Source organism: Pleurodeles waltl, chromosome 4_2, assembly GCF_031143425.1.
Source record: "Pleurodeles waltl isolate 20211129_DDA chromosome 4_2, aPleWal1.hap1.20221129, whole genome shotgun sequence".
NCBI classification, from domain to species: domain Eukaryota; kingdom Metazoa; phylum Chordata; class Amphibia; order Caudata; family Salamandridae; genus Pleurodeles; species Pleurodeles waltl.
The window spans coordinates 1069470861-1069484376 of NC_090443.1; the positions used below are offsets into that span (position 1 = coordinate 1069470861).

At 50.2% G+C, this 13516-nt stretch overlaps 1 protein-coding gene across 1 annotated transcript in view; it reads left to right on the plus strand.

The window, feature by feature from the left end:
- Window positions 1-13516, plus strand: part of LOC138294055 (zinc finger protein 850-like) — a 214239-nt gene that overhangs the window by 152997 nt on the left and 47726 nt on the right. The window lies entirely within an intron of this gene.

Sequence of the window (13516 nt, forward strand, 5' to 3'; positions counted from 1 at the left end):
TTCTGCCAAGGAATCGACTGCTGACCGCGCTGGAAGCCTGCAAAACTGCAACAAAGTAGCAAAGACGACTACTGCAACTCTGTAACGCTGATCCTGCCGCCTTCTCGACTGTTTTCCTGGTGGTGCATGCTGTGGGGGTAGTCTGCCTCCTCTCGGCACTAGAAGCTCCGAAGAAATCTCCCGTGGGTCGACGGAATCGTCCCCCTGCAACCGCAGGCACCAAAGAACTGCATCACCGGTACCCTGGGTCTCCTCTCAGCACGACGAGCGAGGTCCCTTGAATCCAGCAACTCTGTCCAAGTGACTCCCACAGTCCAGTGACTCTTCAGTCCAAGTTTGGTGGAGGTAAGTCCTTGCCTCCCCACGCCAGACTGCATTGCTGGGAACCGCGACTTTTGCAGCTACTCCGGCCTCCGTGCACTTCCGGCGGAAATCCTTTGTGCACAGTCCAGCCTGGGTCCACGGCACTCTAACCTGCATTGCACGACCTCCTAAGTTGTCCTCCGGCGGTGTGGGACTCCTTTGTGCAACTTCGGGTGAGCACCATTTCACTCTACTTCGTAGTGCCTGTTCCGGCACTTCTGTGGGTGCTGCCTGCTTCTGAGAGGGCTCCTTATCTTGCTCGACGCCCCCTCTGTCCCCAGACGCAATTGGCGACATCCTGGTCCCTCCTGGGCCACAGCAGCATCCAAAAACCCTAACCGCACGATTTGCAGCTAGCAAGGCTTGTTGGCGGTCTTTCTTCAGGAAAACACTTCTGCACGACTCTCCACGGCGTGGGGCATCCATCCTCCAAAGGGGAAGTCTCTAGCCCTTGTCGTTCCTGCAGAACCTTCAGCTTCTACTGTCCAGTAGCAGCTTCTTTGCACCCACAGCTGGCATTTCCTGGGCATCTGCCCATCTCTGACTTGCTTGTGACTTTTGGACTTGGTCCCCTTGTTCCACAGGTACCCTCGACTGGAAATCCATCGTTGTTGCATTGCTGGTTTGTGTCTTTCCTGCAGAATTCCTCTATCACGACTTCTAAGTACTTTGGGGAACTTTAGTGCACTTTGCACTCACTTTTCAGGGTCTTGGGGTGGGCTATTTTTCTAACCCTTACTATTTTCTAATAGTCCCAGCGACCCTCTACAAGGTCACATAGGTTTGGGGTCCATTCGTGGTTCGCATTCCACTTTTGGAGTATATGGTTTGTGTTGCCCCTATCCCTATGTGTCCCCATTGCATCCTATTGTAACTATACATTGTTTGCACTGTTTTCTAATACTATTACTGCATATTTTGGTATTGTGTACCTATATCTTGTGTATATTTGCTATCTCTTCACGCTTACTACCCCTGTTTGTGTTTTAAAACTGCAAAATTGTTAGCATCACTTTCTCTAACAGTAAGGAGCCTATCCCTACCCTTTCCAGTGAAAGATAGCCACAATATAGCAGCCCACTGCCTTTGAGGGACCCCCTGTACCATACAGGCCCTCTCAAGTGCAGCAAACCACTTGTTGATGTCGTCCCCCTCCTTGTAAGGGGGAACTATCTTGTGCAGATTCCTAGAATCATGCTCTTTCACAGGATTACTATCAGGAATACTTCTATTGCAGTCACCACGGGGTCCAAACCCCAATCTCTGTCTCTCCTTCTCCAGGTCTAAGGATTCCCTATCTAAGGCCAGCTGTTTCTGTTTAAGCTTCAGTCTGGTCTCTTCAACTCTCAACTTTTTGAGTTCCCTTTCTAACATGTTGTCTTCAGGGTGGGTGGGTTGGGAATGCTTGGAAACGAAGATAAATTGGAAACAACAGAGGGGGATCTGTCCCTAACTGAAGGAACCCTAGCAACTTGGCCTCTAGGAATAAAGCCTTCCCTACTGTGATGGGAACCTCCATTACTACCAACATTACTGGGTGTCTTGTTAGAGGGCAAATCCTGATCAGAACCCTCCCTACCTCCCTCAAGGAGATCCCCTGAGTCAGATTGTGAACCTTCTATTAACCTCTCATTTGAAGTGCCTGCTTGGGACTCATCATTCACAATAAGCATGTTAAATAGAAATTCTTTGGTAGGGTTCTTTCCTATCACTAAACCTCTCTCTAAGCAGAGACTCCTAAGGCTCTTGTAATTCAAATTGTCATAAGTAGTATTGACCAATTTAAGAGCTGACTCTATGTGAGAAAGTAGCCTCTTTCTAGCCTTGTTACCCCCACTTTTGGCCTATTTGTGAGTGTATGTCATGGTGTTTTCACTGTCTCACTGGGATCCTGCCAGCCAGGTCCCAGTGCTCATAATGAAAACCCTATGTTTTCAGAATGTTTGTTATGTGTCACTGGGACCCTGCTAGTCAGGACCCCAGTGCTCATAAGTTTGTGACCTATATGTATGTGGTCCCTGTGTGGTGCCTAACTGTCTCACTGAGGCTCTGCTAACCAGAACCTTAGTGGTTATGCTCTCTCTGTACAAATTGTCACTAACAGGCTAGTGACCAATTTTACCAATTTACATTGGCATACTGGAACACCCTTATAATTCCCTAGTATATGGTACTGAGGTACCCAGGGTATTGGGGTTCCAGGAGATCCCTATGGGCTGCAGCATTTCTTTTGCCACCCATAGGGAGCTCTGACAATTCTTACACAGGCCTGCCACTGCAGCCTGAGTGAAATAACGTCCACGTTATTTCACAGCCATTTTTCACTGCACTTAAGTAACTTATAAGTCACCTATATGTCTAACCTTTACCTGGTAAAGGTTGGGTGCTAAGTTACTTAGTGTGTGGGCACACTGGCACTAGCCAAGGTGCCCCCACATCGTTCAGGGCCAATTCCCTGGACTTTGTGAGTGCGGGGACACCATTACACGCGTGCACTACATATAGGTCACTACCTATGTGTAGCTTCACAATGGTAACTCCGAATATGGCCATGTAACATGTCTAAGATCATGGAATTGCCCCATCTCTGCCATCCAGGCATTGTTGGTACAATCCCATGATCCCACGGGTCTGTAGCACAGACCCAGGTACTGCCAAACTGCCTTTTCAGGGGTTTCACTGCAGCTGCTGCTGCTGCCAACCCCTCAGACAGGTTTCTGCCCTCCTGGGGTCCAGCCAGGCTTGGCCCAGGAAGGCAGAACAAAGGACTTCCTCAGAGAGAGGGTGTTACACCCTCTCCCTTTGGAAAATGGTGTGAAGGCAGGGGAGGAGTAGCCTCCCCCAGCCTCTGGAAATGCTTTCATGGGCACACATGGTGCCCATTTCTGCATAAGCCAGTCTACACCGGTTCAGGGACCCCTCAGCCCTGCTCTGGCGCAAAACTGGACAAAGGAAAGGGGAGTGACCACTCCCCTGACCTGCACCTCCCCTGGGAGGTGCCCAGAGCTCCTCCAGTGTGCTCCAGACCTCTGCCATCTTGGAAACAGAGGTGCTGCTGGCACACTGGACTGCTCTGAGTGGCCAGGGCCAGCAGGTGACGTCAGAGACTCCTTCTGATAGGCTCCTTCAGGTGTTGCTAGCCTATCTTCTCTCCTAAGTAGCCAAACCCTCTTTTCTGGCTATTTAGGGTCTCTGCTTTGGGGATTTCCTTAGATAACGAATGCAAGAGCTCATCCGAGTTCCTCTGCATCTCTCTCTTCACCTTCTGCCAAGGAATCGACTGCTGACCGCGCTGGAAGCCTGCAAAACTGCAACAAAGTAGCAAAGACGACTACTGCAACTCTGTAACGCTGATCCTGCCGCCTTCTCGACTGTTTTCCTGGTGGTGCATGCTGTGGGGGTAGTCTGCCTCCTCTCGCCACTAGAAGCTCCGAAGAAATCTCCCGTGGGTCGACGGAATCGTCCCCCTGCAACCGCAGGCACCAAAGAACTGCATCACCGGTACCCTGGGTCTCCTCTCAGCACGACGAGCGAGGTCCCTTGAATCCAGCAACTCTGTCCAAGTGACTCCCACAGTCCAGTGACTCTTCAGTCCAAGTTTGGTGGAGGTAAGTCCTTGCCTCCCCACGCCAGACTGCATTGCTGGGAACCGCGACTTTTGCAGCTACTCCGGCCTCCGTGCACTTCCGGCGGAAATCCTTTGTGCACAGTCCAGCCTGGGTCCACGGCACTCTAACCTGCATTGCACGACCTCCTAAGTTGTCCTCCGGCGGTGTGGGACTCCTTTGTGCAACTTCGGGTGAGCACCATTTCACTCTACTTCGTAGTGCCTGTTCCGGCACTTCTGCGGGTGCTGCCTGCTTCTGAGAGGGCTCCTTATCTTGCTCGACGCCCCCTCTGTCCCCAGACGCAATTGGCGACATCCTGGTCCCTCCTGGGCCACAGCAGCATCCAAAAACCCTAACCGCACGATTTGCAGCTAGCAAGGCTTGTTGGCGGTCTTTCTTCAGGAAAACACTTCTGCACGACTCTCCACGGCGTGGGGCATCCATCCTCCAAAGGGGAAGTCTCTAGCCCTTGTCGTTCCTGCAGAACCTTCAGCTTCTACTGTCCAGTAGCAGCTTCTTTGCACCCACAGCTGGCATTTCCTGGGCATCTGCCCATCTCTGACTTGCTTGTGACTTTTGGACTTGGTCCCCTTGTTCCACAGGTACCCTCGACTGGAAATCCATCGTTGTTGCATTGCTGGTTTGTGTCTTTCCTGCAGAATTCCCCTATCACGACTTCTAAGTACTTTGGGGAACTTTAGTGCACTTTGCACTCACTTTTCAGGGTCTTGGGGTGGGCTATTTTTCTAACCCTTACTATTTTCTAATAGTCCCAGCGACCCTCTACAAGGTCACATAGGTTTGGGGTCCATTCGTGGTTCGCATTCCACTTTTGGAGTATATGGTTTGTGTTGCCCCTATCCCTATGTGTCCCCATTGCATCCTATTGTAACTATACATTGGTTGCACTGTTTTCTAATACTATTACTGCATATTTTGGTATTGTGTACCTATATCTTGTGTATATTTGCTATCCTCATACTGAGGGTACACTCTGAGATACTTTGGCATATTGTCATAAAAATAAAGTACCTTTATTTTTAGTATATCTGTGTATTGTGTTTTCTTATGATACTGTGCATATGACACTTGTGGTACTGTAGGAGCTTCACTCGTCTCCTAGTTCAGCCTAAGCTGCTCTGCTAAGCTACCATTATCTATCAGCCTATGCTGCTAGACACCCTATACACTAATAAGGGATAACTGGGCCTGGTGCAAGGTGTAAGTACCCCTTGGTACTCACTACAAGCCAGTCCAGCCTCCTACATTGGTTGTGCAGCGGTGGGATCAGTGCTTTGAGACTACTTACCACTCTTCTCATTGTACTTTTCATAAGAGAAAAATATACAAAACAAGTTCAGTGTATGTACACCTAACCAAAAAGTTTAGCATTTCCTCTTTTCACTCTTTTCTAAGTGCTGAAAAGTACCTCTAAACTTTCTAAAAAGTTCTTAAAAGTTTAAAAAGTTTTTTTTCTGTCCTTTCAAAAGTTCTAAAAAACTTTTTCTCACTTTTTCTGTCATTTAAACACTTTCTAAAAATGTCTGGTACAGGCCAAACTGTTGATCTGTCCAAAATTGCTTATGATCACCTTAGCTGGAAAGGAGCAAGGAGTCTCTGCATAGAAAGAGGTTTAAGTGTAGGGAAGAATCCCCCCAGAGAACTATTGGTTAACATGCTTATAGAACAAGATAAGGCCAAAGGGGCCCCATCTGTTGAAAAAGTAGCTAATGGTTCACAATCTGATCCAGGGACTCCCCTAGAAAAAGATTCAGGAAAGAAACTTCCTAGCCTGCCCATTACTAGACAGCCTAGCATAGTTGGTACTGATGTAGAGTCACACCTACTGATAGTGTGGTCTCACATCATAGCAAGAGTATTCCTTCTCACCACAGTAGAAGTGATGTTTCTGTTAACCAAGCTGTTAGGGTGCCCTCTGTAAGGGACAGGTCTCCTTCTGTTCATTTTCACCATACTTCTGTTTCAAGGAATGTCCCACCCACCCACCCTGATGACAGAGTGTTAGAAAGGGAGCTCAATAGATTGAGAGTGGAACAAACCAGACTGAAGCTCAAGAAGCAACAGCTGGATTTGGATAGACAGTCCTTAGAAGTAGAGAAGGAGAGACAGAAATTGGGTTTAGAAACCCATTGTGGCAGCAGCAGTATTCCCAATAGTCATCCTGCAAAAGAGCATGATTCTAGGAATCTGCACAAGATAGTTCCCCCTTATAAGGAGGGGGATGACATTAACAAGTGGTTTGCTGCACTTGAGAGGGCCTGTGTTGTACAGGATGTCCCTCAAAGGCAGTGGGCTGCTATCCTATGGCTATCATTTAGTGGAAAGGGTAGGGATAGGCTCCTTACTGTGAAAGAAAGTGATGCCAATAATTTTGCAGTTCTTAAGAATGCACTCCTAGATGGTTATGGCTTAACCACTGAACAGTACAGGATGAAGTTCAGAGAAACCAAAAAGGAGTCTTAACAAGACTGGGTAGACTTTGTTGACCATTCAGCTGCTGCCAGTGTAGGAGCAAAAACAACAAGTGATGGATGGAATGCTGAACATTGTCAAACATTCACCCCCAGTACAGTGATCTGGGCCTAAATCCATCGTTTTTTTGCTGCCCATGCCATTCCAGTTTGGACCCAGCTATATGCAAATCAGTCTTGACCCTGTTCCCCATGGGAACAGTCCAGCCCGAACTGCTAGGCCAGGTCTTCCCTGGACTGGAAACAAGCATCCTGGGACCCACGTCTAACAAAAACAATGGACGGAATGCTGAACATTGTCAAACATTCACCCCCAGTACAGTGATCTGGGCCTAAATCCATCGTTTTTTTGCTCATCAGCCAGGCTAGCTTGAATCCAGTGGCATGGGAAGCACGGGACCCACGTCTGGGCATACCCTTCCCACTTAGGGCAACAAAGCAAAAACAACAAGTGATGGACAGAATGCTGAACATTGTCAAACATTCACCCCCAGTACAGTGATCTGGGCCTAAATCCATAGTTTTTTTGCTGCCCATGCCATTCCAGTTTGGACCCAGCTATATGCAAATCAGTCTTGACCCTGTTCCCCATGGGAACAGTCCAGCCCGAACTGCTAGGCCAGGTCTTCCCTGGACTGGAAACAAGCATCCTGGGACCGGTTTCAGGGTTTCACCCCTCATCAGCCAGGCTAGCTTGAATCCAGTGGCATGGGAAGCACCGGACCCACGTCTGGGCATACCCTTCCCACTTAGGGCGACAAAGCAAAAACAACAAGTGATGGACGGAATGCTGAACATTGTCAAACATTCACCCCCAGTACAGTGATCTGGGCCTAAATCCATCGTTTTTTTGCTGCCCATGCCATTCCAGTTTGGACCCAGCTATATGCAAATCAGTCTTGACCCTGTTCCCCATGGGAACAGTCCAGCCCGAACTGCTAGGCCAGGTAGGAGGCTGGCCTGGCTTGTAGTGGGTACCAGAGGTACTTACACCTTGTGCCAGGTCCAGTTATCCCTTATTAGTGTAGAAGAGGTGTTTCTAGCAGCTTAGGCTGATAGAAGGTAGCAATGGCAAAGCAACTTAGGCTGAACTAGGAGACATGTAAAGCTCTTACTATACCACTGGTGTCATATGCACAATATCATAAGAAAACACAATACACAGAAGTTCTAAAAATAAAGGTACTTTATTTTTATGACAACATGCCAAAAGTATCTCAGTGAGTACCCTCAGTATGAGGATAAGTTATATACACAAGATATATGTACAGATATATGTACACAAACCAAAATTATGCAGGTAATAGCAAGAAAAGTAATGCAAGCAGTGTAAAATTACAGTAGATTGCAATAGGAGCACATAGGTATAGGGGCAACACAAACCATATACTCCAGAAAGAAAACAGTCAGGGTGTCCAAGATACCCCACCCTAAGACCCTGGAAAGTAGGAGTAAAGTACTACTATTTCCCCAGAAACACACTAAAGTAGTGATAAAAGATTTTGCAAAGACCACAACAGACTGCAAAGCACTGAAGACAGATTCTTGCACCTGAGGACCTGTAAAGGAAGGGGACCAAGTCCAAGAGTCACGCAAGTGTCCGGGGGGTGGGGGGGAGGGCAGGAGCCCACTAAACCCTGGATGAAGGTGCAAAAGGGCTGCCTCCTGGTGGAAGAAGCCAAATATTCTGCAACAACGGAAGGTGCCAGGAACTTCTCCTTTGGTCAGAAGATTCCCCACGGCATGCTGGAGGAGGCAGAGTTTCCACGCAGAAAGACCACAAACAAGCCTTGCTAGCTGCAAGAGTCGCGGTTGAGGATTTTGGGTGCTGCTGGGGCCGAGGAAGGACCAGGAGGTCGCCCCTTGGAGGAGGAGACAGAGGGGGCGCTCAGCAACTCTGAGAGCCCCCACAGAAGCAGGCAGCACCCGCAGAAGTACCGGAACAGGCACTTAGAAGATCTGAGGACAGCTGTCGACTCAGAGTCACAAAGGAGGGTCCTACGACGTCGGAGTCTAACTCAGCGAGTTGGGCAGTGGAGGACGGAGTGCTGGGGACCCAGGCTAGGCTGTGCACAAAGGAAGTCTTGGAAAAATGCACAGAGGCCCTAGCAACTGCTGATCACGCACTACACAGGATTACTGTCTGGCATGGGGAGGCAAGGACTTACCTCCACCAAATTTGGACAGAAGGGCCACTGGACTGTGGGAGACACTTTGACCCAGCTCCTGTGTTCCAGGGACCACGCTCGTCAGGATGAGAGGGGACCCAGAGGTTCTGCAGTTTTGCAGGCGTCCTGGAGCAGTCAGCGGTCAATCCTTGGCAGAAGAGAGAGGTGCAGAGGATCTCTGGTGAATTCTTTCAAGACGTTATCTCGTTATCTGAGGAAAAGCCCACTGGAGAGACCCTAAATAGCCCTCAGAGGAGGATTGGCCACCTAGTCAGGTAAGTACCTATCGGGAAGGGTCCCCGACGTCACCTGCTGGCACTGGCCACTCAGAGGTCTCCATTGTGCCCTCACACCTCTGGATTCAAGATGGCAGAGGTCTGGGACACACTGGAGGAGCTCTGGACACCACCCCTGGGAGGTGCTGGACAGGGGAGTGGTCACTTCCCTTTCCTTTGTCCAGTTTCGCACCAGAGCAAGGGCTGGAGGGATCCCTAAACCGGCGTAGACTGGCTTATGCAAGGAGGGCACCATCTGTGCACTTCAAAGTATTTCCAGAGGCTGGGAGAGGCTACCCCTCCCCAGCCTTTAATACCTATTTCCAAAGGGAGAGGGTGTAACACCCTCTCTCAGAGGAAATCCTTTGTTCTGCCTTCCTGGGACTGGGCTGCCCAGACCCCAGGAAGCCAGAAACCTGCCTGAGGGTTGGCAGCAGCGGTAGCTGCAGAGAAAACCCCAGAGAGCTGGTTTGACAGTACCCGGGGTCCATGCTGGAGCCCCGGGGGTGCATGGGATTGGCACCCCAATACCACATTTGGCATGGGGGGACAATTTTATGATCTTTGACATGTTACATGGCCATGTTCAGAGTTACCATTGTGAAGTTACATATAGGTATTGACCTATATGTAGTGCACGCGTGTAATGGCGTCCCTGCGCTCACAAGGTCCTGGGAATTGGCCCTGAACTATGTGGGGGCACCTTTGCTAGTGCAAGCGAGCCCTCACACTAAGTAACTTTGCACCTAACCTTCACCAAGTCTGGATGATGTCCCGTTGCTCTTACCACCAGTCGTTTGGTCACAGTTAAGGCCACCCCTATCATACGGATCAGTTCCTCCTGTGAGTAGGATGTCAGCGTGGCTGCACTTGATGCAGTGTAACACATCAGTAATAAAGAGAGAGGATGGACAGGATTCTGATGGTCCAGCACACGTCCTCCCTAAACACAACGATCATCAGTACAGTAGTGTGCTGTTCCCTGGTTTCACAACTCTACACTGAGGTAGATGAGCTTACAGAGGTCACACACAGCATCCTTTCTAGGATGCACTGGCCCTCGCTCCCCTGAAAGGCATGCTTCATCATCGGGTCATGCTCCATAGGTGGAGACCTTGAAAGCCGGTAGGCTAATGCAACACTGTGAGCAAGTCCTCTTTGGCAAGATTCTGATATACTTCTTTCCATGTTTACAGGGGATTTCCAACATGTTTAATGCACTGTAACCGTGTTTAGATGGGGTAAAAAGGTTTGGTCTAGAAGACATGCTGCTGTCCCTCATAGAGCACACCAGGCAAGAAACTTGTTGACCATCATTAGAACTTCGGGTTCATTGTCGTCCCCATTGGTCTTCATGATTTTTTTAAATCTTGACATGGGCATTTAAAAAAAAAAAATAACCAACAAATTACCCATAGCCAATTTTAACAGATCACCCAAACTTCTGCTCCCCTCCCCCCAACAGATCTCAGAAAATGGCACCATCTCTCCAGCCGTCCATCCTTCCCTCCATCTGCTGTTCATCCATCCACCTGTAAATCCATCCATCCATCAATCCGTCCATCCATCCACACATCCATCCATCCATCCAGCCCTCCATTCATCCTTCCATTCATCCATCAATCTGTCCACCCATCCCTGCAGCCATGGATCCATCCACACATCCACCCATCAATCCGTCCATCAAGCCATGCATCCATCCAAACATCCATCCATGAATCCGTCCATCCAGCCATGCATCCATCCACACATCCATCCGCCCTTAAATCCATCCATCCCTCCATCCATCCAGCCATCCAGCCATGCATCCATCCACACATCCATCCATCAATCTGTCCACCCAGCCATTCATCCATCCACACATCATCCATCAATCCATCCATCCGTCCATCCAGCCATGCATCCATCCACACATCCATCCATCAACCCGTCCATCCAGCCATGCATCCATTCACACCACCATCCATCAATCTGTCCATCCAGCAATGCATCCATCCACACATCCATCCCCACATCCATCCATCAATCCAGCCATGCATCCAGCCACACATCCATCCGTCCATCCAGCCATGCATCCAGCCACACATCCATCCATCAATCCGTCCATCCGTCCATCTGTCCATCCAGCCATCCATCCATCCACCCATCCATTCCTGCCTCTGTCCATTCATCCATCCATCTGTCAGTACGTCCATCACTCTATCCGTCCATCCATCCATCTATCCGTCCATCCAGCCCTCCATTAATCCTTCCATCCATCCGCCTGTAAATCTATCCGTCCCTCCATCAATCTGTCCATCCGACCTTGCATCCATCTGCTGTTCGTCCATCCACCCGTAAATCCTTCCATCCGTCTGTCTGTCCATCCAGCCGTCCATCCATCCATCTGTCCATCCAGCCATGCATCCTTCCATCCATTTGCTGTTCATTCATCCAGCCATCCATCCATCCATCCATCCCTGCATCTATCCGTCCATCTGTCCATCCAGCCATCCATACGTGCCTCTGTCTATTCATCCATCCGTCAGTACGTCCATCACTTTATCTATCCATCTATGCATTTCTCAATTAATCCTTCCATCCATCCGCCCGTAAATCCATCCATCCGTCCATCCGTCCATCCAGCCATGCATCCATCCACACATCCATCCATCAATCCGTCCATCCATCCATCCACACATCCATCCAGCCATGCATTCATCCACAGATCCATCCATCCAGCCATGCATCCTTCCATCCATCCATCAATCCCTCCATCCGTCCCTCCAGCCGTCCATCCATCAAATTAATCAATGCATCCTTCCATCCATCCGCTGTTCATCCATCTGCCCGTAAATCCATCCATCCTTTTTTCTGTCCATCCAGCCGTCCATCCATCCACCCGTACCTCCGTCCATCCATCTATCCATCTGTCCATCTGTCCATCCAGCCATCCATCCACCCGTGCCTCCGTCCATTCATCTATCCATCTGTCCATCCATCCATCCGTCCATCCAGCCCTCCATCAATCCATCCATCCGTCCCTCCAGCCATTGACCCATCCATCCACTCATGCATCCATCAATCCATCCAGCCATGCATCCTTCCATCCTCCGCTGTTCATCCATCCATCAATCCCTCCCTCCGTCCCTCCAGCCGTCCATCCATCCATCCATTCATCAAATCAATCAATGCATCCATCCGCTCTTCAACCATCTGGCCGTAAATCCATCCATCCTTTTGTCTGTCCATCCATCCATCCATCTGTCCGTGCGTCCATCACCCTATCTATCCGTCCATTCATCCATCCACTTGTCTCCTCCCTCTCTACCCATCCCTCTCTTTCCACCATCTCTCTTCCCCTCCCTCTCTTGAAGTCCCCCCGCCCCCGTGAAGTTATCCTCCAGGAGCTGGGTGGGGGGGCAGAGGCACCAGGGGTGGCCCCCCAGGGATCTCGTCCACCGGGGAAGTGTCCGGAGGGATGAAAGGCCAGCCCGGCCCTGCTTGCTAACCCACCCCTCCGCCCCCCACGCCCCACAAGGGTCCAGCAGGGAGGGGCGGAAGCAGAGTCTCCCCAGGGAAGGATTTCATTGTGTATTAATTGTAGAAGTTTATAAAGCGCGAAGGAGGCTTGAGGGAGTCAAGGCGCCTCACATTGAACACTGATATCACAAGTTATGTAAAGCAGTCAGACGCACAGTGCGACACCCCTAGAGGGAGAGACATTAGAAGTGGGGTACAGTGTCGGCTGCATCATCCATCACCATAGAAGTCAGAAATACCCCCAAGGGAGGACACTTCATGGGTTAAAGGTCACAGGGACAGCAGCATCAACGGAACCAGGTACCGGGGCTGAAAGATGCAAAATGGATCCGGACATTCCTGTCGTTTCCTTATTCTGAGTTATGAATAAGTGTCTGGTGTGAAGCGCCTAGAGTCTGGTGTGTCTGCTGTGTAGCGCTTAGTGTCTGCTGTGTAGCGCCTAGAGCCTGGTGCGAAGCGCCTAGTGTGTGTCTGCTGTGTAGCGCCTTGTATGTAGTGTCGTAAGTGTGTCTCGTGTACAGCGCCTAGTATGTAGTGTCTGGTGTGCAGCGCCTAGTGTCTGGTGTGTAGCGCTTAGTGTCTGCTGTGCAGCACCTAGTGTCTGGTGTGCAGCGCCTAGAGTCGGGTGTGAGGCGCCTAGTGTCGGGTGTGTGTCTGCAGTGTAGCGCCTAGCGTCTGGTGTGCAGCGCCTAGTGTCGGGTGTGTGTCTGCTGTGTAGCGCCTAGTGTCGGGTGTGCAGCGTCTAGAGTCCGGAGCGAAGCGCCTAGTGTCTGGTGTGTGTCTGGTGTGCAGCGCCTAGTGTCTGGTGTATAGCGCTTAGTGTCTGCTGTGCAGCACCTAGTGTCTGGTGTGTAGCGCCTAGTACCTGGCGTGTGTCTGCTGTGTAGCGCCTAGTGTCTGGTGTGCAGCGCCTAGTGTCTGGTGTGTAGCGCCTAGTGTCTGGTGTGTGTCTGGTGTGTAGCGCCTTGTATGTAGTGTCGTAAGTGTGTCTCGTGTACAGCGCCTAGTATGTAGTGTCTGGTGTGTAGCGCCTAGTATGTAGTGTCTGGTGCATGGTATTCTCCGAGCCTCAGTCCTGCATCCGGCCC